Below are 26897 nucleotides of genomic sequence, written 5' to 3' on the forward strand. Positions count from 1 at the left end.
TCTAGGGAGAGTTCATGGGTTGCTGATTCAGAACCTGTAGCAAGATATGCAAAACAGGCAACAACACAAAAAATCTGCCCCCCGCCCCCCAAAAAGGTAAAGGAGGTGTGTGGTTCTTCTACAACAGTATGTGGAAATATTGGATAAACAAGATAGGTGTGGAACCACAGAGAGCTTCAGGAGACAAAACAGATTTGGGAAATGTGTATCTTCCAACTTTTTCTGATGCAAAACCAGGACACACAATTTCTGGGATGCACTCCTGGGAGTGTCACATGACCCACGCCTTACTCTCACCCTGAAAAAAGCATGGGAGGAGTGTTCACGTGGCACCCAAAAACGCATGTTTTTCAGCATGCGCAAGATCACAGTCGTGGAAAAGTGTCTTTTCAGTCAAGAGCGTGTGAGAGCGCAGCACCCAAAATGGCTCCTGTGATCTCCAGGGCCTTTGGAAGGTATAAAAATGTCCATTTTTAGCTGTGGTGCAAATATGCCCAAAGCTAGCTCCATTTACCGTTGGCTCTGTCTCCCCGTATTCTTAGCTTTGGCTCCACCTACTGTTGATGCGGGTGGCGCTGTGGTTTAAGCTACTGAGCCTAGGACTTGCCGATCAGAAGGTCGGCGGTTTGAATCCCCGCGACGGGGTGAGCTCCCGTTGCTCGGTCCCTGCTCCTGCCAACCTAGCAGTTCAAAAGCATGTCAAAGTGCAAGTAGATAAATAGGTACCACTCCGGCGGGAAGGTAAACGGCGTTTCCGTGTGATGCTCTGGTTCGCCAGAAGCGGCTTAGTCAAGCTGGCCACATGACCCGGAAGCTGTACGCCGGCTCCCTCGGCCAATAAAGTGAGATGAGCGCCGCAACCCCAGAATCGGTCACGACTGGACCTAATGGTCAGGGGTCCCTTTACCTTTACCTTACTGTTGGCCTCCACGTCTTCCACCCTACCAGTCACAATGGACACCAGCCACTACTGTTTTTTAAATATCTTACTTCAAAGCATAATTGTTCCAATTCAGCACTGCTGATTGTGGATGGAAACAGGCTTCCAATTTGGGGAATGGAAGCGGAAGCGGCTGTGACTCAGTGGTAGAGCATCTGTTTTGCATGCAGGAAAGCCCAGGTTGAACAAACCCCTGTCTGAAACCCTGAACAGCTAGTGTCAGTCAGTATCGATGGTACTGAGCTAGATGCAGGGTTTCCCAAACTTGGGTCTCCAGCTGTTTTTGGACTACAACTCCCATCATCCCTAGCTAGCAAGGGGTGATGGGAATTGTAGTCCAAAAACAGCTGGAGACCCAAGTTTGGGAAATTCCGGATTAATGGTTTGAATCAGTATAAAGCCTGCTTCCTATGAATGCAAATGTGTACTATGAATCTATAATGTGATGCTTGCCCAGGGCCCACTGAGCTAGCTGGATGCATCTGCAAATGGGAATGCCCTCTGCGGCCCTCGGTGATTATGCACAAAGAGCTATATGCAACTAGAGCTGGCTTTGGACCCTCTTGCATTGCCCGTGGGCCGGAAAACTTCCCAGTGGATTCTTTGCCTATTGGCCTTTTCTTCCATCTAGTTCACAAACTGATTATTTAAAGGTTGGGGTTGGGGCTCTGGCACAAAGGGAGATGAACTTCAGGAAAGTTGAGCAATATATCTCACTTGTGTGAATGACTTTCTCTGTGCACATCTATCAGGATTGAGCTACCAACTAAATCCCTATGTCTGTTCACTGGTCCATCGAGCTTAGTATTGTCTCTTGGCTGGCAGCAGCTTTTGAGCATTTCAGACAGGTCTCTCCCAGCCCCACCTGGGGCAACCCAACCAGATGGGCAGGGTATAAGGAATAAAATTAATATTATTATTACCTTGAGGATGTTAGGGTATTGATGTTCTGTTCCACCTTAAGAACAGGCATGTGGAGTTGTTGTATGTCACATGTCTGTTTACTTCCAGCACAGCCTGCTGGGAACTTTCGTTGTATATAACTTTTGCTTATGCTTCCTGCTCTTGGACATGAAAAGAGAGCAGACATGTTTTCTTTGTCCTTTATTATGCTGAATAAACTGCTTGTAAATATGCTTTACATATGCCTCTGTCCGCCACTTCTGTTGCGTGTTATTCACTCTGCTGATTAAGGCGTGCTCAAGCTTCTGAAGGCTTCTGAAACTGTGTGCCGCTGTTTTGATGCTGTTCCAAAGGACCGGAGTTCACCCGGCTGCCGGCCGGTTTGATGGAGCCAGCTGGGGGCCTGCGAACTGCCCCTGTTCCCTTGGACACATCCCAACAGAGATGCCAGGGATTGAACCAGGGACCTTCTGCATGCAAAGCAGTTGTTCCACCCCTGGGCCATAGCCCTTCCCATCCCCTTCTGACATTTTGCAGATGAAAGGAGAAATTTGTTTGTGACACCTCTATATTCAGGGCAGGAATGGCTTTTGAACCTGCCCCAGCCGATTACAAATTGTGAAAGGCATTGCTTGAACTGCAGTGGGCTAGGCATCAAAGGAGAGCCCTGTTTCCTTACCTTTTGTGTTGTCCCCTTAGTCACTGACCTTCGAAGGTTGGAGGCAGGGGGCTACGGTGTGGCTAAAATTGTGGGGGGGAGTCAATGGGCCAAAGTTTAGCTCCCTATCAAATCAAAGTTGACATGTGCGAACCATCCAGAGGGCTGGACCATAACCCTGCCGTGTGTGTGTGTGTGTGTGTGTGTGTGTGTGTGTGTTTGTTTTAATCAAAAACCCACACTGCGGTTTTCTGAATCCCTGCAAAAGCTGCTGTAAATTAGCTTCATGAGGACCGAGGTCTACGTGGTGTGCCCAGCACAATCAAAGGACTGAATTTTCTATTATTCATCAGCCATGAATCTTTAATAGATCCTCTTCTGCACAGAGAAGCCTCTTCCCTCCCACCACCATCATAAAAAGCTGCACGCAGGCTGCCAAAAAAATTCGAGCGGCTCCAAGTGTGCAAGCCAGCAGCACTGCAGACATGGAATTCATTTGGAGAGGGATGTTGTTTTTATATGCGCACGAGGAGGCTGAGGCCTGGAAGGCACTGTGGCACAAGGAGAACAAATGAATGCAAAAGGGAAAAGGGAGGGTAGAGAGAAGGCGATTTCAACACCAAATGATGTCTCTTCAAATGGTGGCTAGTGGGTACTATTATTATTATTATTAATGACCCAAAGACAATTTGGCTTCTCCTTGCACCTCCTGCTTCTCTGTAAGCTTGCTGTTGGGCATGATGCCAGTCACCAGCATGGTTGGTGGCTCATACAGGGCATACGGGCAGCAGGAGCAGCAGCTTCCAAGTCCCTCTGGACAGTCTGTGCCCACGAGGCAGAAAAACCCAGATTCTCTTTTCCAGAGCTTGACGCTCTCATTCTATTCCCATTTTGCATTCCCTGCTGCACTTGACACATGGTGTCTTAACCCATCAGCTTAATAACTGCCTGCGGGAGTGTCCTGCTCCCTGTTTCCCAAGTGTTTTTTGGTGTGTGTGTTTTAAGAAGCTAATATTTAAAACAATTATTGCTAGGTATTGTTTTCAGTCTAGCCCACATGCTCCATTTTAAGAGTGGTCTCTGTGTTTCATTTGCAGTGCCCCCTTCTGCCCCCGGTCTGACGAAAGGTACTGACACAAGCCTTCATCAATTCCTGGACAGGCAGATATTCTGTGGGCAAAACTGCCAGGTTTCATTTCCTTGGGCTGAGAGAGTACACAGATACTCCAAAGGCATGCCATCTATGTGGGGCCGTGGGAGCCAAGCGCCCCTCTTTTCACTGTGGGGGCCCTCCCACAGCTGCAACTAGGCCCCATCATGCATTTCGGAGGGCAAGATGGGCCCCGTCAGGTCTCTTTCTACTGTGTGTCAGGGACTGGACTGAGGAGGAATGGTGGAGACCGCCGCCCCCTCCTACACTTCCTGGAGAAGAGGGAGACAGTATAGATTTAGAACAGTGGTTTGCAGAAGGTCACAGTTCAGAGGCTGCAAAGGGGAGAAGCTGGGAAATATTGGGAGAGGAGCAGGAGGAAGAAGAAGCCCCAGGAGAGAGACAGCTGATAGACAGTGTCTTTAGAAAGCATTCCAGACCCCCCCCCCTTCCAGGAACTGGCGAAGCTTCATGCTCCGACACCAGGGGGCAGAGAGCAGGCGGGGACGTGGCTGGTGTGTGCCCTGGGGGCATGGGACCCCACCTGCAGGGGTGTGGCACCCAGTGCAGGCGGGGGGCAGCCACGATGGCACCCCATTGGGGTCACGCTGCCAGGGGCGGTGCGCTCCCCTCGCATCCCTCTTCCTCTGCCAGTGCTCCCAGGTCCCAGTGGGCATTTAAAATAGGAGAACAGAAAGCTCAGAGGGAGAAAGCACAGATCAGCCAATGAAGGGATGATGTATAATAGGAGAGATGGAGGGGGCAGGGCTTTACTTGGAGTAACGCCATTACTGCAATAGAGAAACTTTTCAAACCCTCTCTCTGTGAATACTGAATAAAAGACTTGGTAAGAACTCTTCTCGTTTACCTAATTCTTGGTTGCCCACCATGGGAGGGATCAGATTCCCTGAAGCCTGACACCGTGTGACATCACACACCAGGGCCCCACAATGTTGGGCAAAACCCTGCACTCCAGGTGCCTTTGTGATGTTGGCTTCATTTACAAACATAGAAGCAGACAACAAGTGGAAGCAAGTGGGCCCTCTTACAAGGCAGAGGATCCCATACTCCATGTCTGCCATCTGCCCTTCTGGTCATTCAGTTCAATGCTGGCATGAGGGGTGGAGCTAGAGGCACTCCCCCCTCCACCTATTGGCTGTGCACATGAAACAGGGGGTGGGATGTGCCTCTAAGCTCCCTCCTACCCTCGTGGGCTACTTGGACAGGTGGGCGGGGCCATCCGGCTGCCAATCATCTATCATCACCACAACATAAGGTGACGGAAAAGGAAAGAATCAGGAGTGCACTCTCAGTTCTTTCATTTCTTCTTATTTATTTCAACAACTTAATGTCTAAGTGGTCCTGAAGGGAGTATTGATTCTTAATCTTGAAGCGAACCGTGTCTGCAAAGGAAGAGCTTTGCCACAAGCAGGGGAGGCATTTGGCCCTGAATTTAAATTCAGCCAAATTTGAAAAGCGCTGAATGAAAGCCCCACTGCTGGAGCAGCAGTCAGGGGCTTCCTATAATGCTCCCTTTCTTTTGCAGGCACAGCTTTACCTGCCCCACACCAGATATCAGGTGTGATGTCAGAGGTGGGGCAGGTAGGCATGTCTGGGAGCAAATGACCTCACAGGCCAAATTAAGACTCCTGGTCACATGAGCAGAAAGCATAACCAATCAGAGTTCCCATTCACTAATCAAGACATTTATTTATTTATTTATTTATTTATTCATACATACATACATACATACATACTTACATACATACATACATACATACATACCCCATCCATCAGGTTGGGTTTCTCCAGCCACTCTAGGCAGCTTCCAACAAAATATTAAAAATACAGTCATACCTTGGGTTGAAGTTGCTTCAGGTTGAGCTTTTTCAGGTTGCACTCTGCAGCAGCCTGGAAGTAACGGAACACGTTACTTCCAGGTTTCGCCGCTCGCGCATGCGCAGATGCTCAAAATGACGTCACACACATGCGCAGAAACAATGAATCGCGACCCGTTTCAGGATGCGAACGGGGCTCCGAAACGGATCCCCTTCACATCCAGAGGTACCACTATACAATAAAACATCAGACACTAAAAACTTCCTTGAACATCCATTTGTGTATGCATAGCGTCCCCTTTTAGACTATCGCCAACCATGTGGCCTCTGCAAAACATGGCCACTGGGCACATCAGAAATGGGGCTGTTGCTGGCTGCATGAGCCCGCTCCCTCTTCCATACATGCAATAACCAAGTGGAGACAGTTGGGAGGGCTGTGGCTCAGTGGTAGAGCACATGGATGACCCAGGTTCAAGTCCTGGCATTGTCAGGTAGGATTGGGAAATATTCTAGCCTACAGCTCTGTTGAACCACTGCCAGTTGGGTTGGTGTAGACAATCCCCATGGTTAAGCATCCATCTTTTGACTTGGTCTAAGACAGCTGTCTACGTATCCTGGATATTGAATATTTATAATTGCGGGAGGGGTGCATTTGCCTGAATAACTGAATAGGGCTAATGCTGTTTTGAAACTGCTGCTTTTCATATTCTGCCAAGCCATGTCTGGTACCCCACCCCTGTAAGTGAATAGCCCATTCAGGGAACTATCCACAGCCATTAAGAAATATTAACATTCTTTTGTCAAATCCCAGACACTAATCAGGCATCCCTTTAAGGCAAACCCATCACGATTAGACCCATTCACAATTATCAGTCAGCGGAGCTCGTAACACTCCTCTCCGCCTATTTAATAGGCAAAAGTACTCATGTTCACCGTGGGCACGAGCCACTGTGGTTGCACACATAATGTCAGCAATAATTTACAATTCCCAAAACTATATGAGAACAAAAACACTGCTACCCTTCAAAATTCGCACTTCTCTGAATTTTGTGATGCAGCTCCCCAGCCAACCAATGTGTACAAAAATACATATAGCGGGGCAAAGTGTGCAAAGAATGCACATATTTGTAAAAGATAACATACAGAAATGCATTGTGTTAGTGAAACTTGCTTTGCAAAGATTTGTATAGTAGGCAAAATTGCATACAAACGTGTGTATATTAGGATAAATCTGCACTAAATGCTAATGGATTTTTGTAAGGACTTTCTAAAAATTGCAATCTGAAGTGGAAACAGAGAACTGAATTTAAGGCTGAAAAAATGAGGTTTGAGAAGCAAAGGCATGGGAAACAGACCTCACCCCCATGGTCAAAATACACTTGCTACTTGTCATTCCTAGTATGTCTGTGTGCACCCCAAATCTGTGCCTAATGTTGGAGCTTTTTGGGGGGGCAGGGTTACAAATTGCTGTTTTCCTTTATTATTATTTTTTGTTTATTTTTATTTTGTTGGCATTTTTTCACCAATCTGGCTGGCTCACCTTACTTGAGAATTGAAATTCACAATTTTGCTAGTGCACAGAGTCCTGAAGTTTGTTATCAACGTAACAAACTGTATGACAGCAAAGAACAAGCAGCAGCAGCTATTTAAAAACTAGGTATTCTGGCCTGCAGGGAAAAGCATCTCTGAAGTGAACATTTAATCACAGTCCAAGATATGGGAGTTGCTTGCTCTAAGCTGCTGGCCACTATGCTACAAAGCTCTTGTTTGCTTAATTGAAACCACTATAAAGTGGTACCTCGGGTTACAGATGTTTCAGGTTACAGACTCCTCTAACCCAGAAATAGTACCTCGGGGGTTAGGAACTTTGCTTCAGGATGAGAACAGAAATCACACGGCGGCAGCGGGAGGCCCCATTAGCTAAAGTGGTACCTCAGGTTAAGAAGAGTTTCAGGTTAAGAATGGACCTCCAGAACGAATTAAGTTCTTAACCTGAGGTACCACTGTACCTATCTCCCTCCGTTAAACTTTGGAGGGTATGCCAAAATCTAAAGTGAAGCAAGATGTTCAGTATGAAACTCATTGCCATCATCTCCTAGTTTTACAAATTGGCATGTCAATAAATAAAAAGGCTGCTGTAAAGGTCTCAGAATTCACCCTCTGTAGGGAGAAGGGTCCCAACAAATTACTGGGACTTCTCTTCAGCTGCCTGAGGTAACTCTGTTGGAGTTTAAAGCAGTTACTGACTTTCCTTTCCAGTACACCTTCCTCATTCCCAGTCTGTATCAGCTTCCTTGTTCAAGAAGTCTTCAAGGGGAGGAAGTGTTTTCCACCTGGATGGAACTTGATGGAAGCCAACCAGCTGGCCTGGTCTTGTCCTTTTCTCCCTCTCCTGACACCTTCTCTGCCCTCCCCACATCTCACTATTGCTTCCAGAACTGAGAGTCATCCATTGTCTGTGGCAAGTCTCCCCAGAGGCCTTGTCCTTTCACAGTAGGAGGAATTAAATTGTCAGAGAGTTACAGAGCAGAACCCAGCACTTTTTGGAATATTAAAAAATGAGGCAAATAGCAGGTTTCGGACAATTATTGATGTAGAAACAATGCAAAGTTAAAGCTTTCCAGGATAGCCATCCAGATGTTGTTTTATTACAACTCCCATCAGCCCCAGTCAGCACGGCCAATCATCAGAGATAATGGGATTTGTATTCCAGCAACATCTTCAGGGTGTCCCATTAGGTTACCCCTCATTTTGTTGGGGTATTGGTCATTCATTTTCAGAAAACTGTCTTTGTGAGTTTCTGCACGTAGGATGAAACTCTGGCTGTGAAGCTGGATTGTTTACACAGGTGCAAAGATAAGACAGCGAAGTCATGGACATGCACAGTGCATTGTGTGAGTGTAACTAAGAGAGAGTTTCGGTTTTGATCTGCCGAGGAGATGCAAGCAGATCTGCTGCTGTGGGGATCCACAGCAGTCTCTGTAAATAGCAACCATTAAGCTTAATGACAGGCCAAAAAGTAATCTGCTTAGAAGAGTCATCAATCAAGACTCAGGGCCAATTTCCTCAAGCTTTGCTGTGGACTGTATTTCAACTCTGCTAATGCCTGACACAGCGGAAGTGTGCCAGGTGAATCTGTTTATAGCAGCTTTCACACCACACATTTATACAAAGGCGAGGTGAAAAAGAAGTGTTTCACTCTGGTGTTCAAAACTAACCAATTGCCTGTGCCAGTCTAATCTCAAGGTGACGGGAGTGGGGGTGCAGAGAGAGAGAAGTATCCTATAGCTAGGGTACTGCCACTGAGAAGGCCCTGTTTTGAGTACAGCCTGAGGCCTGTATGGTGATGATATAAATCAAAGGGCTCCATGGTAGATCTCAAAACATGGGCAGGGGGTGCTCCTTGAGATAGAAGGAACCAAAGCTGTTTATGTCTTCATATATCAGAATAAGCACCTTGGAGTGAGCTCAGGCACTTTGGAGATATTGTGTCGTCTTGTACAGTCGTGCTAGTCAACACCCTCATGGCTGCATTTTGCACTAGCTGTCTTCAAGGGCAGCTGCACATAGAGTACATTACAGTAATTTCCATCTGCTGGAGGGAGCAGAGGCTGACATTAATCAGTCCCTGTAAGCAGACTGGATCATTTCCTCAACACTCTTCTGTCCTGTGTCCAGGACGGACTCATTGATCACCACTCTCCTGATGTGTTGCCTCACCCGTGGTCTTTATGACTGCATCACTCATTGAGAAAGGAAGTACTAGGAAAGTAACAGGATGGGTAATCCCATCGTACAGCCCCTGATTCCCTACAATTTGCTTCCTGTACGCAGATTTAAGTTGAACTTTTTGCCCTGGCACACATGAAGATGTTTGTACAACATTTGCATTTCAGAAACACATTGAAAGCAGATTTGGTTGCCTAAATAACATTGCTGTCTTCTGTTCTGCACACAAGCTAGAAGAAGGATCATAGGCAGGGCTGTACATCTGCTTTGATTCCATGTACATCTTATTCTATTTAAAAACTGATGTGGAGGTTTGTTTTTAATTTTTGTTATGATTTATATATTTATTTGTAGGCCATCCTGAGTTTGATTTTATCACAGAAAGGCAGCATACAAATCTGCAAGCAAACGAATCTCTGAGAATCCTTTCCTCTCTGTCCTAATTACTGTGGAGATAAAATGAATGGGTAGTATCTATGGGTGATAGATAGCTAAATAAGTCATCTTTGGAGTCAGCTCTCTGTATGACTAGTGTTAGGTATCTATGCCAGGGGCTCCCAAACTGTAGCCCACAGGCCACCAGTAGTCCAGAAGCTTCATTCAGGTGGTCTGTGGCATATCTGTAAAAACAGAATTAAAAATCATACAGCATTACCATAGCACATTACAACTGATATGATAGTTAGAAAAATCAGCAAGTGGTCCAAGAAGACCCTCAACAATGTTCAAGTCATTCATGGTGGGGGAAAGCTTTGGAATCATGCTTAAGGAAGAACTTCTGGCCAGGGGTGGGAATGACTGTTCCTGATTCCCACATGGCTTCCATCTATGCCTCTCTCTATATCTATATATCTGTCTCCCATCATATTACACTGCTGCTGTTTTCACTGTTGACAGAAGCAGATGAAATTTTAGGCAAAAGAGCCTCTCCAAAGCTTAAGCTTGCCAAACTGTGATGGAAGTAAATGCACATCCAGGGACTTTTTGTGTGGTTGGCCCAGAAGCTACAGCACAATTGCTGACAAGGGTGAGATCCTGGAAGCACATTTCTCTTCTGCTTAAAGATCTGCACCAACTGCTGATATGCTACCAAGCCAAGTTTAAAGACTTACTATTAGTATATCAAGCCCGTAATAGCTTGGGATCAGTGTTACTGGAGAGATTGCCTTGCTCTCTATGTGCCCAGTTGACTGCTTTGTTCAGCTGAACTTGCAAGTGCCAGATAGTGCTTGTGCCACATCTGTGAGGAGTGGAGCTTTCAGTATGGCATCACCAGTGCCCCATAACTCCCTTTCTCTTTGTGTTTCTTTAAGAGGTGCTGGAGGAGACTCTTGAGAGTCCCATGGACTGCAAGAAGATCAAACCTCTCCATTCTTAAGGAAATCAGCCCTGAGTGCTCACTGGAAGGACAGATCCTGAAGCTGAGGCTCCAATACTTTGGCCACCTCATGAGAAGAGAAGACTCCCTGGAAAAGACCCTGATGTTGGGAAAAACGGAGGGCACAAGGAGAAGGGGACGACAGAGGATGAGATGGTTGGATAGTGTTCTCGAAGCTACAAACATGAGTTTGACTAAACTGCGGGAGGCAGTGGAAGACAGAGGTGCCTGGCGTGCTCTGGTCCATGTGGTCACGAAGAGTCGGACACGACTAAATGACTAAACAACAACAAAGAGGCTTTTTGGCTTCTTTCTAGACACAATTGTCACTCAAAGTGGTTGACAGCCATGATTTAGATTCCCTGCATCTTATGTAGTTCCTCAATATTTTCTTTCCTCAGCCCATTCTCATAGCACCTGCCCTTACTCTGTCACAGCAGTCATTTTCACTGGACCACACTGCTGTGTGACCCCAAGAAGACTTCGTCAAGGCTTACAGCTTGTGTTGACTTAGGATTATACCTCTGGTTCCACTATCATGCTTCAGAAGCTCTACGTGATGAGATAACTTGCTGTTCAGGCAGTAAAAGCTCAGAGGCCATGATGCTTTGCGTGAGAAATGAAAACAAGGTAGCATCTTCCCTTTCCTTATTCTGTACATTTTCTTCCTGTTAGGGGTACAAAGACCAGCTGAGTCCCTGACACCTTGTTTGGTGATGTGAAGACAGGAAAGAGATTTCTCAATTAGCTTTAAATTAACTGCCTCTTGCCATTCTGGGTTCCCAAAGGATCAATGTAGGGGTGAGCTTGAAAGGATCTTTATGCAGCCTGCTGGGGCGTCTTCTATGTGACTATCAAAAAGCAGAAGGGAGAGAAATAGGGAGCTGCTGTTTCTCAACCCCTAGTTTAATGGTTTAATTAGGAACCCTTTGCAGTTTTAGTCTCAGCAAGCACCATCTGGCATTTGGCTTCAGATATGCTCCACTTTCATTAAAGAGGGACTGTAGAAAAGTGGAGTTTTCTATCTTCTCATCTGCTTAGGTCCGGAGACTTAGGGGAGAGAAGAGAGGAAAGGAGAAGAAAGGTCACAGGAGCGGCTGGCAGTGAGATTCATCTTCAGAACTGTAATATATTTGTAGCTTGGGGTACAAACTGTCAAAAATGTAGTAGTAGCAGCAGCAGCAGCAGCAGCAGCAGCAACAACAACAACAATTGCTGTGTACATAGTACAGAAATAACAATAGCAATAGAAACATTTTTTTAATATCAGTAAAACAGATATTAGTCTACCTGAGTGATGATTGATGTTTCTAGGATAGATGTTGTGGTTAGATTCTTTAGACTGCGGGTGGGGGTGATTTTGATTGACTACAATTCGCTTCTTCCTTGACCACTGGCCATTCTGGTTGGGGTTGATGGGCATTAGAGTCCAACAACATCTGGAGGGCCACATATTAGCCACCTCTGCTTTAGGCCTGCTAGTATTAAAATGTCTGTGTTGTTTTCACCATCCTGTCTTACACGGCTCTTTTGGCCATCATTCTCTGTATCTGAAGTTTGGTGCAGTGATTTAGTTACTACAAAATAAGAAGGCAGGGTCTTAGTGAAACCCACAAGTGCAGTCTTTGACTCCCTTGTAGTTGAATACAATGGTACCTCTGGTTACGAACTTAATTCGTTCTGGAGGTCTGTTTTTAACCTGAAACCATTCTTAACCTGAGGTACCACTTTAGCTAATGGGGCCTCCCACTGCTGCCACGCCTCCACCGCACAATTTCTGTTCTCATCCTGAGGTAAAGTTCTTAACCCGAGGTACTGCTTCCGGCTTAGCGGAGTCTGTAACCTGAAGTGTTTGTAACCCGAGGTACCACTGTAATGCCCTCTCTTGTAGCCTTCTATAAACAGGGAACTGAAACAAAATTATTTAAACTCTGTTTGTTTGTGGCACAGTTTGGAAATGGTATGCTGTTCCCAACTTTGCTACATCTGTGCCCTACTGTGGAAACCACAGAAAACCCCTTGTATAAATTAGTTTACCTGAAGTTGTGGATAAATACATAATGGTGAATTAAAAATCATGCTCTCACAGATGTCATTGTTTGCTCATTTAAGTTGACACCAAGCTTTCCTCCTGTACATTTGCACAAGAATCTATGACCCTGCAAGACAATAATAAACCATAATCCTGAACATCTCCTCTGTGGCTACTGAGGCACAACTTTAATTAACAAAATTGGGAGTAAAGTACAGGCTCCCGATTGACTAAAATCTTTAAAGCCTATTAAAGTGTGATCCCTTTCGGTCTTACCGCAATAATTGTCAGGCTAAGCGAGAGTGATGAAATTATCCTTGCTGTATCCTGCTAACCTTTGAGAGGTTAAAGAAAATGTACTATGATTTGGATTTGCAGTGTCTCCTCCTTTCACAGTGGGCCATAGAACATAAAATGTGATTGTCTAGGAACTTCATGGCATTAAAAAAACAACAACTCACTGTTGCAAAGAAAATAACTCCAGACTGCAACAGGCTGTGAAATTGAGAGGACTGCCACATGGCACATTCACAGAGACAAAAAGTGGGAAAGGAAGCAGCCAAGGAGTGGTTGCAAAAATGTAGATGAAAAGAATGCAGCTGTTTAACAAGTCATCCAACCATCAAAAGGAGGGGTATAAACTCAAACCCTTGTCTGCTTTTTATTTTATTTTTAAAGCAAGTTAAGTTTGACTTATTGCTGCTGGTGCCTGGTGCCTGCATTTTATATAACCAAAGAAAGAAAAACATAGTCTAATGTAGTCCAATGGCGGGTTAGGGATTATAACATATGAAACAGGAATGGCATGGCCTGAAGTTGGAATGCAGTGTGGTGAACTACACGAGACTGTGCAACATCAGCCCCTGTGATTGGCAAACAGTATGCAGCTTCCAGATTGGCCAAGTATAATAGCTCCTGCCTTTGCCTGGTTGGCAACAGATCAACTCTTCCTATATGCTGAAATCCAGATCTTGGCCACCTGTTGTTTCCTGCAAGTTCACACCCTCCAGATTTGGGTAGAGCCATATTGTGGCATTGTTTCAAATAATACCTAGTTCAAATGGGAAATATCCTCAGGGGCCCCCACCTCACGCTGTTCACTTGCCCCAGTATTCAGTACAACACAGTGCATGTGAAGCTGGCTTGGGGCAAACTGACTACCTGAATAGACTATCCCACACCAATAAAATATTAAAGCAGGCTCAGACCAGTAATAATTCCACTGCTTACAGATGCTTGCAACAGACTTGTGCTAATCTTTCTGAGCTCTACATGACATGTCTACATTAATGGATAGGTTTGCCCCGCTTTATCCCGGAAGGAAATCTGCTGGTGCAGAGACAACAGGATAAACCTTCTAGGTTATAAGTGTTCCGGCTGAGAACCTTCGGGCACAATTAGAGGTCAAAGTCTTTGTGTCCAATCTTGACACCGTGAAGTCAACAAACAGTTTGCCCTCAGGCATTAACAAGGATCTCTGGTCATCCCCTGAGCTGAGTTCAAGAGTACTTTTATGGGCACATGACTGTTATCGTCTAATGAATGACTCTTTAGAAAATAACAAGGCAAATGCTTATTAATGGCGAAGGCTTCATCCATTATCAAAGTCCAGGCCCCTGCAGAGGTCAGAAAATGACTGGAGGAGGAAATCTTATTTTAACCATCTGTCTCAATAATTCAGCATGTCAAATTTAGCTGAGAAGACAGACTTTGTTTAGGTTTGAGTCATTTAAGAAAAAAGGAGGAGGAGGAAGAAGAAAACAGAATTTTATAAGCTCCTCAGGAAGAGCCCTTCATCAAAATCCAGGAAAAATCTAATCACATGTTTAATTTGATCAGTGTTCAATTTTAAAACTTTTTTTCCTACCTGTGGGATTGCCTGGCTGTATGTTGTATGTTGAAAAACACCCATTTATTTTTTATTTTATTTTTAATAGATTTAGATTCCACCTTTTCTCCCCAGAGTTGGTGGTGTGCAAACTTCTCCCCATCTCCATTGTATCATCACAACAACCCTGTGAGGTAGGCTAGGCTGGAAGACTGGCCCAAAGTCATTCTCCGGGCTTCTTGACAGATTGGGATTTGAACCCTGCTCTCCCAGGTCCTAGTCCAGCACTAGTCCGTGTAGAATCATACACAGTAGTATTTTGCTGTTCTTCCCCAAACAAAGCCCAAGTTGTTGAAAATAATTTTGAGGAGGAAAATGCTTCTCTGCAATGTTTGCTGCCTCACAGCCTCCAACACAAAGCCACAAGCAGCATGCAAGCCAACACGCAGCTCTGGGTGCCATGCCACTTTACAGCGGCTGGTACACTACAAATTATAATAATAATACATTTTATTTATATCCCACCCTCCCCAGCCGAAGCCAGGCTCAGGTTGGCTAACAACAATAAAACAAAAAACAGAGAGGTGCCAGAACTCACCAAAGAGGTAGAGAAACTAAATTCTGGTGAGTTCTGGCTGAAAAAAGCCCTGCATCTACCAGGCATCTTTTGAGACACAACCAGGGATGAGTTTCATAACTCCCCTTCCAGCAAATCTGGAGGAGCTATTTTTAAAGCTACAATCCTACACGCACATACCTGGCAGGAAGTCCCACAGGGTTTAGTGGAGTTTATTTCTGCATCATATATGATAGCAGCATCAGATGCTCTTTGAAGGTTCCGCAGTCTCCTGTCTAGCTTCAGCGTGGGAGGACTGGAAGATCCACAATTAATTGTCTCATCATTTGAAAATATATTCTTCTCTTATTCAAAGAGTGGGGACAATGGTATAATTTGCAAAACCCCAAACCTGCTTGCTAACTGTGATAATAAGAATTTAACACTCCAAGCAGGCATTATTGCCTTTATGACGTTCAGTGAGAATCAATTGTATTTTGAAACTGTTGTACTGACTGTTGTCGGGATGAGAAGATCTGTTTTTGTGTTTATACATAAATACAAATATTATGGAGTTTAATTGAATGATAATTGGATTTCTAATGCTGTGCTTTTATTGTTTTTATTTGCCATGTGTTTGGTGTTGCATTGTATGGCTTATGGCCAAACAAATAAAATAAATTCAAACCATCAAAAAACAAGAAATCCAGACTTTGTTTTATCCATCTGCTGCTATTGTTCTCACAAAGACAGCCTGTTGCTTTAGTTTTAACAACACATGCATGACAGATATTACGGGTTGCCATATTTCAAAAAGGGGGAAAAAACCTGGACACAGCCCTACAGATATCCACCAATTCAAAAATGAAGGTTGGCTAATACTTTAACTGGGTAGAAAGCCAGCTCTTTAAACAACACAACTCCCATGTTACAGCAGCTCCACTGCCTACCGGTCTGTTTCTGGGCAGAAACTGGTTATCACCTATAAAGCCCAATACGGTTCAGGTACAGGCAATTTGAAGGACCATATTCTCCCATATGAATCTGCCTGGTTTCTGAGATCTTCAGGGGAGGCCCTTTTCTCGGTCCACCACCCTCACAGGCATGTTTGATGGGGACATGGGAGAGGGCCTTTTCAGTAGCTGCTCCCAGGCTTTGGAACTCCCTTCCTAGAGAGGCTAGACTAGGGCCGGATTTAGATGAAGAGAGGCCCTAGGCTACTCCACTTGTGAGGCCCCTCCCCATCCCCCACCCTCACGACTAGAAGAAAATGGAAGAGTGTTATAAACAAAATTGAGTGAAGCCAAGGATGATGACGGGTATTTAAAATTCTACAATTCACAATTTCTCCCTAAACGACATGAGATATTATTGTTAAATACCATGGTGGTTTTTTAAAATGCATAAAATCAACACTGAAAAACTTATGCAATAACTGAACTTAGTAAACCTTTTGTGGCCTGAGCAGGCCTGGAACTAGTTCCCATGTCTTGTTCCTCTCTAAGGAATCAAGTTCAGCCTTCATGGCATCTAACCATGGCTCAGCATCCTCTGTGGTTAAACTTGGGATCTCTTGGAAGCTTGAAGGTTCCCAAACCTTCACTGAGTTACTAACAACAGATTTCTTTTCAACTAGGTTTTTAATTTGGAGAGTGTTAGATATTGTGCCCTCTTTTAGTGGATGGAATATGTCAGAATTGTTTTTTTAAAAAATGTATATCAGTGCTTTTCACTTTTACTTTGTTTTTGCTTTGTATTTTAATTTTTTTGTATTATATTGCTAGTCACTTTGAGTTTACTGTTCATTAAAAAGCAACTGAAAAGTCCACTAAATAATAATAATAGTTTGTATGGCAGGGCCCTTCCAGCTGCCATCTGCACATTGCATGGTCTCCCCGCAAATTACACCTTCCTGAATATCTAATAAGTAGAATGGCCACTTAGGCATTGCCATGAAAGTGGACAAAAGAGTTGGCAGATTTGCATAAAAATTGAATGTGTTAATTATGTGTATAGATTCAAATTTAGAAATAATTGCTATAATTTAAATAGAACTACATCTCACCCAAGTGGGGGAGATGGTGATCAGATGTGGCTTCTCAGTTGGGTGCCCATGTGCTTCTGACCATTGATGGGCAACTTCAAGGCCTCCCCTTCTCATGGCTCTTTTCCTTTAAAGCAGACTGGGACCAGGCAGCACTTCAAATGAACAACACTTTAAAACTGAGGTCTTTAAAGAGAGGACTGTCATCTTAATGGAGACCCAAAGCCACTCAACTAATAAGATTGACTTCTTCCTGCTATATTTTTACCAGAATGGCTTTCATCGAGTCAGGCAGGGGAAGGGGGTTGGGGAGTGGAACAGCTTTCCGCTTTGCATATCTTACTTTTTAAAAACGGAAAATAGTTTTGTCTCATATTTACTGATTGTCTTTGCATCCTGGGTGAACAGTTGTGTACCACTTAACTCTTGACTGAGTCAAACAAAACATGTAGAAATAGCAGCTTGGGTCCTAATTGCTGCTCCATTCGTGTGAGGGGAGGGGGTGATTTCCACCAACTCTACCTTTTCAGTGTTCAACCCTCCCTTTTCTCCCCTTTCAGTGGAAATTCAAAAGGATTTGTAGAAATTGCAAGGTTGCATAAAGAAGCATTATTACAGTCATGCTGGTAGCAGCTACATTAGCAAATGTTGCAAAAACAGCTCTCGCAGTAAAACTTGTTTCTTTCTCCTAGATGTTCTCAAAGCTTTAAAAATTCCATTCATGCCCTCTTTCAGATACATTTCTTTGCTTAAATCAATTTAAGCAAAAAAGGCAGCATTCTCAGACAGGTGCTAGGGACCCCACAGGACTCACTGCTAAGACCTGCCCTGTTCCCCTTAATGCAGGGCAGCTGGGTCTGGGAAACCAACACTTAATTTCCCACAATGCCTCCAGGCATTTGGCTGATTAATATTCTGTAACCTTTTAAATGTATTTGTGGGAGGCAGGGCTATTGTCTTGTTGTTTCTGTTTTAACTATTTATTTGTGCTATGGTGCTGTATTTTTCTCTTGTGAACCACTCTGAGATCTTTTGATGAACAGCAGTACTGTATATAAATCTAGTCAATAATAATAATAACAGTAATAACAGTGTGTAGGTGCATTGTGGGAAGTTAAAATGGTGGATGCAGGCACCCAGTATTACCAGGTAAGCCAGCACTACTATATAGCTACTACCTTTGTTGCAAAGCAATATATAACGCATGCTTAGAAGAAAATGTTCCACTGATTTCAGGGGAAGCTATTCCCAAGTAAGGACCACAGCCACAGGCAAACATCTGCAGGGCTAACTGACATTTATGAAGTTTGCAGAGTTATGAGAGGAAGCAAGGCAGGGTATGAGTCACTGTGTCTCCAGCAGGACCAATCAAGTTTCACGATAATTGGTCTCGGATGAGTTTCTGCCAGGATCCTGCTGACTCCCTCTTGATTCCCTTGCTCTAGGCCACCTTGAGGGCAGATACTATCTATAGCCTGTTCTATTGTACTAGTAGATCAGAAACCAAATAAATGTGAAAAGTAAGGGATTTCCACCAAAGAAAGCTAATGTCACAGCAACAAGTTTCCACGCTGAGGCCATGTTAATAAGGTGCAATAAATGAAGGTTGGGGATGCTAGACCTGCCTGCCCGCCATGGTACTGGTATGTTTTGCCAGTGGGAAAACAGATTATGAGTAAACATGCAGAGGATTGGACTGTGGAAATTACTAGCTGAAAAAGACAAGTTCATGGGCGCAACTTTGTGCAGACTTGGGTATAGAAGCCATGGACAATTCCATCCGTTTGTTGATCAGGTGGCTTATGAGAATTTCTTTCAAACCAACAGAGAGATCTTGTAGGTATGTTTCCCACAATCTCTGTAAAGGTGTCAGTGGGAGAACAATCCCAGCTCCCAGTTTGGGAGGAGTAAGTAAGGGTGAACGCAGCAGCAGGACCACCACTACTGCTTCTGAATCAGAGCCCTGCTGTTCATGCCAGCTGGGGTAGAAGCTGGGGGGCAGTGTTTTTCTGAATGTTTGGTGTGCCACCTCCAGACTATTGCAGCAAGTCCCTTTCCAGCTGCTGGACAAGTTTAGGATCCAGTGGATCCTTGGCTGCCCCCACCCTGTTCTGGGACCTTATGCCACATACCGTTGGTGGTAGCCTGTTAACAGACCACACCACTGGCAGGTGCAGTGGGGATGTTTGCAGCGACAGCCACCTCCCCGCTACCTGTGCATCCAAGCAGCCGAAAACATTTGCCAGGTCCAAACTCCCTCCAGCAAGGGATATCAGAGGTTAGGATTGCTCTGCCTGCCTTTAAAGTATACAGAGGACTTGAACTGCAATCCTTAGGATGTTTACTCTGAACGATGGGGCCATTTGAGTCCAGTGGGACTTCCTAGCAAATCTGTTTGGGACTGCAGCTTTCCTTGCCATTGTCTGTGATAAAAGACCTTTTAGCTGATTAATCAATTACAATATTTATTACCAACACAAAATCCTCAGGCAAGGTGCCTTTTACGGTGACTGAAGGAAGTGTGAAAGAACCATATGAGGGAAGGCCATCTTTAATATTGTTATGAAGGTTGCACACAAGTTACAATCTCTGCTGAGCGGCAGCAAGTTTCCAGGGGGTTCCAGGAGCTTACCGGGGTTGTGTTTCCATAGGGAATCAGGATGCAGCAGAGACTGTTGTGTCTTTAAGAATGGCTTATTAACACATATTTACACCTGGGTCTACTTTGTAGAAACTTCGGAGCATTACATCTCAAGAGGAGCTTGTTCCCCCAGAAGTGCAGCACTGGATTTCTGTGTTCAGTTTTGGGCAACACAATTTAAGAAGGATAAGCTGGAACGTGTGCAGAGGAGGGTGACCAAGATGATCAAGGGTCTGGAAACCAAGCCTTATGAGGAACAGTTGAAGGAATTGGGTATGTTTAGCCTGGTAAAGAGGAGACTGAGCGGAAATATGATGACCATCTTCAAATATCTAACAGGCTGTTTACATGGAGGGTGAAGCAAGATTGTTTTCGAGGACAGGACCCAAACCAATTGCTTTAAGTTACAAGAAAGTAGATTCCAACTAAACACCAGGAAGAACTTTCTGACAGTAAGAGCTGTTCAACAGTGGAACTGAATCCCTCAGAAAGCAGTGGACTATCCTTCATTGGAAGCTTTTAAGCAGAGGTTATCATAGGTGATCTAGTTGACATTCCTGACCCTTGGGTTCCCTTCCAACTTTAAAATTCTATTACATTAAAAAAAATAAAAATCTAAGAGGTTTACAGCATATCTTAAAACACCACAAAATACAAATGCAACATTGCAACATATCAGAACTGAATATTAGAGAATAGAATAAAATACAGAAATAAAAACCCACATTTCAAAGCAGCATAATTAGCTGCAAAAACAGAAACATCAAAGACATTACAAATAAAAATCGAACACAAAAGTACAATAGAAATCCCACATGTTAAAGCATCATTAGCAGCTTTGCACTTACTTCCACAGTAACATTTCCAAAGCACATCCTTAGCGGTCCTTCTACATACAGACCTCTCCCATAACTATTCCCCCCAACCATGCCCATAACAGTTAATCCCCAGCCATCCACTTGTCACAAGACAAACAGCATTGAACATAATTTACAACCAGCTCATTCACCCACCAACAATGCATTAGCAATGATGAAATTGAATACATCTATGCAATCCTGAATCAAAAAAAGTATCTTTGGAGAATGATGCAAGCATGTAATAGTATATATATATATATCCATAGATCTGTTTGTTTTTTAAGTACCACTAGTTAAGCTGGGACACTTGGATACCTGTCCCTTTCTCTCTGATGTCTCTTTTCATGATAAGCTGTTCTAGTTACTGAAACAAGTCTACTTCAGGGGATTAGCCTTGATTAAGGTGTGCAGTTGTGATTGAAAACTTCTCTGCCAGTCATAACAGTCTAGACTGCCAAGGAAAGCTGAAACTGAATACTTACACAGGGCCCAAGAACGTCTAGTGAACTTTCAAGAGCAAAGATGAAACGTGCAGTAAATAACAAGCATTAACTTTAAAGGCTTCCCTTCCCCTTATTGATTATTAATTCTCTTGAAGTCAATGGCTAATTGTATCAGTGATATTAATGACCTTCTTTCAAAGGAGAATTCTGAAAACAGCAGATTATAAAGAGACACTCCAGAGTTCTATCTATATCTTTTCCCCTTGGGGTTTGAAGACAGTTTGATAGATGGAAGATGTCTCTTAAGTGAAGGTTGATACTCAAATTGCAGCACCAAAGTGATAATTGAATACGGGTTCCCATAATTGTGGATACCCCAATTCTGGATAATAGCAAACCTCCACTTGCTATGTGGTTTGGGTTGCATGTCCAGGGGGCCCACCACAAATACTGATGCCAACTTGTCAATAATCACTATGGTGGCTGTCTGCTGGTTATAGGACAGCAGTAAGTGCCATCTGTGCTCATGTTTACCATATGGCTGTAGAACTGGACTTCAAACACATAGCACGGGGGTCAGCAACCTAAGGCCCATGGGCCACAAGCAGCCCATGGGGGTTGTTTAACTGGCCCAAGGGCAGCCCCCAAACCGAGATGCCTGCTCGGCAAGTCCCCGCATGCTGCGCTAAACCACTGGGTTTAAAACATGCATACACCATCTTAGAAAAATATTGTACAATCTTTTTCTGAATAGTGAAATCATTAGGCTAATAAGCACCGACTTGTGCTGTGTGCCTCTGTTAATGTGTCAGCTAACAGATATGATTTCCAGAGGGCCAGACATGTTTGTTGTTTTTACTGCAGCACAGACTTAGGCACAGTGTTAGGACCCTGTCTTAGGACACTACCTCTATCCATAGGAACCAGCTTAGACCCTGATATCATCTTCTGAGGCCCTTCTTTGTGTGCCTCCTCCACAAGAGATCTAGAAGGTGGCAACATGAGACGGGCCTTTTCTGCAGTGACTCCCCATCTGTGGAATGCTCTCCCCAGGGAAGTCGGGCCGGCACCTTCATTATACACCTTTAGGTGCCATGCGAAAACATTCCTCTTCAACCAGGCCTTTGGCTAATTAACAACTTATACCCCTTTTAAATGTGTCCGTGGCAGGGTGTGGCGGGAAGAGAAGTTACTGATTTGTAGGGTTTTTTGTTCCTGCTTTTTTCATGTATTTTGTGCTTTTATGTTGTATTTTTATGTTGTGAACCGTCCTGAAATCTGTGGGTGAAGGTTGGCGTACAAATTTAAGAAACAACAACGATAAATTTTATTGGGAGTCTGCTTCATCAGATGCTTGAAGTGTTATTCTCAGCTGCAGTGAGGTCATTCCCTCTTACAATCTTACACGCCCCTCCCCACCTCCATGTATCTATACCTGCAACTGAAGATGGCACTTCTTGCATCTTTTGAGGCGGACTGTACTGGTATTGAAGAAGAAGAAGAAGAAGAAGAAGAAGAAGAAGAAGAAGAAGAAGAAGAGTAGTTTGGATTTGATATCCCGCTTTATCACTACCCAAAGGAGTCTCAAAGCGGCTAACATTCTCCTTTCCCTTCCTCCCCCACAACAACACTCTGTGAGGTGAGTGGGGCTGAGAGACTTCAGAGAAGTGTGACTGGCCCAAGGTCATTTAGCAGCTGCATGTGGAGGAGCGGAGACGCAAACCCGGTTCACCAGATTACGAGTCTACTGCTCTTAACCACTACACCACACTGGCTCTCTTAACCACTACACCACACTGGTATCTTCCATCACAGTCCAGCAGTGATAAAGGCAACTGTTGTAGGTTTTGTCTTGCCATGTTTTGATTGGAGTATGGTCCTCTTAGTCCTACTTGGGTCTTAGAGCACACATGTGCTACTGAACATTTTTTTTATTTTTTCATATATTTCAACTGCGTCATACCAACATGGCTACCTACCCAAATCTAGAAGCATTTTCAGCTTTAGCACAGAGCACAGTGAAATACAAATACATATGAAAAAATGTGTTTGTTGTTGCAGAACAGGGAGCATGGGGGGTTCATGGTGTGCCTTCAATCCTGCAGCCATCAGAAAGCTCCTCCAAGCTGACACAGTTCCAGTTCCAATGCAAGCTAGCTCAGTTGGTACAGCACGCAACTCTTCATCTCAGGGTTGTGGGTTTGAGCCCCACATTGTGCAAAAAGATCCCTGCATTGAAGGAGGTTGGACCAGACAACCTTACAATCCTACAATTCTATGATTCTTCTGAGGTGAAGAGGGGGAGCTCTGCATGAATCCAGAAATATGTGATTTTCATCTTTATCTTCAAAGGTGTTGTCACCTGCCTAAGGTTTTACCTGCCAATTAAAGCTGAACAGACTGGCTTTGATGTTGTAAGTTGACTAGAAGCCTAGAATTGTCATGCTGCTTTCCTACTGGGTTGGGGAAATGCAGAGAACTCAAAGCCTTTGAAGGGAAATTGTTGCATGCCCAGCTCCCATTTCCCTGTCCTGGGAGGCATTCTGGGTTCAGCATCCCTTTGGTGAAAGAGCACCGGCAACTTGTGGCACCTTTCTAATGCTTGCCTTATTTACAAATATTTTAATTTATTTGTTTATTATGTATTTAATTATAACAATATATACATGCTGCTATATCATTTAACATATGAAAGGGGTTTGAAATTATATCTATATATAAAAACAGATGAAATTTTGAGAACAGAGACTATCAGCTAACCATTATGGAAATATGTATTATTAATTGCCAATGTAAGATTTAAAGTTTGAAACAAGACTGTTGAGTCTCTACAAACAAAGCACAGGACTGGGCCAATGACACTAAAAGCTCTGTTTTGTGTTGACGTCAAGTAAGCCTCACACCCCCAAATCAACTTGCAGCTTGTCCTTAAAACTGCCAGCTCCTACCAACACACTATGTCAGGAGGGAGCCAGAAGTAAATCAAACTGTGCAAGCTGGAGTTAACTCTTTACAGTCATACCTTGGTTTTCAAACAGCCTAGTTCTCAAACATTTTGGCTTCTGAACGATCGAAACCCAGAAGTGACTGTTCCGATTTTCAAACGTTCTTTTGGAAGCCGAACATCTGATGGGGCTTCCATGGCTTCCAATTGGCTGCAGGACCTTCCTGCAGCCAGTTAGAAGCTGTGCTTTGGTTTTCGAATGCTTTGGAGGTCAACTGGACTTCCGGAACGACTGTATTAGGAAAAACACAATCTGCACAGACTTAGTGGAGTGTCAGATCTAATGAGCACAGTACTAGGTAGGTCTTGTCCCATGGGTCAGTTGCCGAGACTGAAAGTCCCCACAGCCGTCTAAGCCCCCTCCTCTCCAGAGTTTTCCCCAAGCAATTGGAGAAAGCTCCTGCATGTAGCCAACCTCTTCATACATTTTCTGGTTCTGGGAGAAAAGGAGAGAGGGGAGCTTCCTGCAGTGGGGGGGGGGTGGAGAGACACCTGTGACTCTTCACCAGCCTGACTCATCTCTTCCTCTTGGCTTCCCTCCTCTGACTTCAGATTCTGCCTCTGATTCTGGACTTCTGTCTGCCACAGACTCTCACAGCTCACTAAGCCCTGTTATCTCCTCAGCTTCTGACACGTCCTCTTCCTAGTTTTGTCCTTCTTCTCCCTCTGCTCACTCCTCCCTCTTCTCCCACTTCTCCCTCTTCTCCCTCACGCCACCACTCCCTGGGCTCTGAACCTTCTTCCATTGGTGGTTCCCAAGATGGTTCTTCCCACCATTCCTTGGAATCCAACCAGTCCATGGCACACTATCTCCCCTCATGGTCAGTGGACTTTGTTCCATTCCCTCAGATGAATTTATTTTTTTCATTCATGAAGAGCCTCAGCCAATAAGAAACACTAATGTTCTTTTCTCAGATCTCGAGATGGCTAAGAATTTCATTTGGTCTGGTTTCACAATTTCCCAAAATTTATTCTATAGTTCTGGTTAAATGAACATCTCAAGGTATGAATTTTTGGGCATATTTTATTTTAGAATAGGCACCTTACTATATTTTGCTATAGGATATGTATTTAAATAGGTATCTTGTGATAATATGCAGGTTTAAAAACATAGAGCTCCAAGGTTGGCATATTTTGTAGATCCTTCCCAGGAGGTACTCCATCTGCCCCATAACATGCCTTTTTTGACCTTACCAACATCAGAGCTCAGTGATGTTGGTAGAGGAAGGGCTATAAAACCCCAACTGTGGCATACATTTAAAGCAGTATTACATACCCTCCGACATGCTGAGTCCCAAAACTGGGACACACATCTTCCCGTCCGTGCTCCCGTGCAAATCACATGACCCACACAAGATCACAGAGCCCCAAAGATGCACTTTTAGGGGGCCATTCTCCCACGGTACCCAAAAGCTTGCATTTTGGGATGCCGCATGAGATCATGGCCTTAAAGAAAGTGAGATCTAGGTGCAAAATTGCATGACATTATGGCGACCAAAAAGGCCATCATGCTCTCATGGGGGAAAACAGGAAGTCCTGATTTTTCCGGGACTCATGCGGGGTATAGTATTACAGTGGTACCTCAGGTATTACAGACGCTTCAGGTTACAGACTTTGCTAACCCAGAAATAGTACCTCGGGTTAAGAACTTTGCTTCAGGATGAGAATAGAAATCGCGCGGTGGCAGCAGGAAGCCCCATTAGCTAAAGTGGTACCTCAGGTTAAGAACAGTTTCAGGTTAAGAACGGACCACCAAAACAAATTGAGTTCTTAACCCAAGGTACCACTGTATACTATTTGTAAACAGTCATGACTTTTCCCAAAGAATCTTAGGAACAGCAGTTTGTTAAAGGTGCTGAGAGTAGTTAGGAGACTCTATTCCTCTCAAAGAATTAGTTCCCAGTGTTGTTTTAATGGATGTTGTGTTTTTTTTCTTCTACTGCTTAGAGAGTTCTGAAGTATTAAATAGTTTAGAAATGCTTTAAAATAAATAAAGTTCCTTAAATCCTTGGCTTTAGATACTGTTCACGTGAACTTCCTATGGCTTCTTTATTGCATCTACATTTCCTGTTTACAAGAAAGGAACTAGACAGAATGTCTAAGTTAAGCTGACAGCATTCTGTTGGGAGACTGGTAATGCATTTTTCTCAAAAGGAAGATCACGGTCTAAAAGTTTGTCTCTTGCTCAATAGCCAGTAAACTTTCGAGACTGGAAAAGAAAAGATGGTCTGAATTGTGAAAGATTAGGCAAAGATTAGAAGAAAACAGCAATGCCTTTGGGACCCGCAGCAAAGCCTTAGATCAAAACTTCAGGCATAAGCACTACTAAGATATTTTTGGCTCCTGGGCTCACAGATATACCCCTTTTATTTGCCTTGGAGAATCCAGATGAAGGATAGGTCCTGTAAATGGTTATCTAATCTAACTCAGCAGCCTGTATATCTGTCTGAGCTGATACTGATTCAATATACCTAGTAGTCTTAGAACTACTTTATGTTGCAACACTGTCTTTGCACCAGAAATGATCCCAAAAGGAGTCTAAGTGGCAGATTCCTCAGAGGAAACAGTGGCGGGGGAAGGGGGTGCAGGCTGCCCCAGGTGCCATCACTGAGTGGGGTGACAAAATGACATAAATATGAGGGTGTGTTTTTTTAAAAAGTTCACGAAACTTTTTAGTTCAGTCAACAAACGTAACGACACGTGGCTGGCACTGGGCCTGCAGCATGCCCGAACCACGCATCTCTCCTGGGTGGGAATAACGTGGTGGCTTGGGTGCCTGCAGGCTCCGTGCTGCCTGAAACAGCAGCATGGGACTTGCGTCTGCCCATTGCCTCTCCCTCAGCTGCCCCACAGCTGAGGGGGAGACGGCGGAGAGGCTCCATGCAGCGCGCCC

The 26897-nt window shown here is 44.2% G+C and overlaps 1 long non-coding RNA gene across 1 annotated transcript; it reads right to left on the reverse strand.

Moving 5' to 3' along the window:
• Positions 1-9576: 9576 nt before the first annotated feature.
• Positions 9577-12959, reverse strand: LOC308457917. Its single transcript, XR_013977136.1, has 3 exons — positions 12905-12959; positions 12634-12755; positions 9577-9838 (listed from the first exon to the last, which is right to left on the reverse strand). It is a non-coding gene; the product is annotated as an uncharacterized lncRNA (long non-coding RNA).
• Between the last annotated feature and the right edge of the window lie 13938 nt (positions 12960-26897).

This window comes from Podarcis pityusensis (assembly GCF_964106645.2).
Source record: "Podarcis pityusensis genome assembly, chromosome: 11".
NCBI classification, from domain to species: Eukaryota; Metazoa; Chordata; class Lepidosauria; order Squamata; family Lacertidae; genus Podarcis; species Podarcis pityusensis.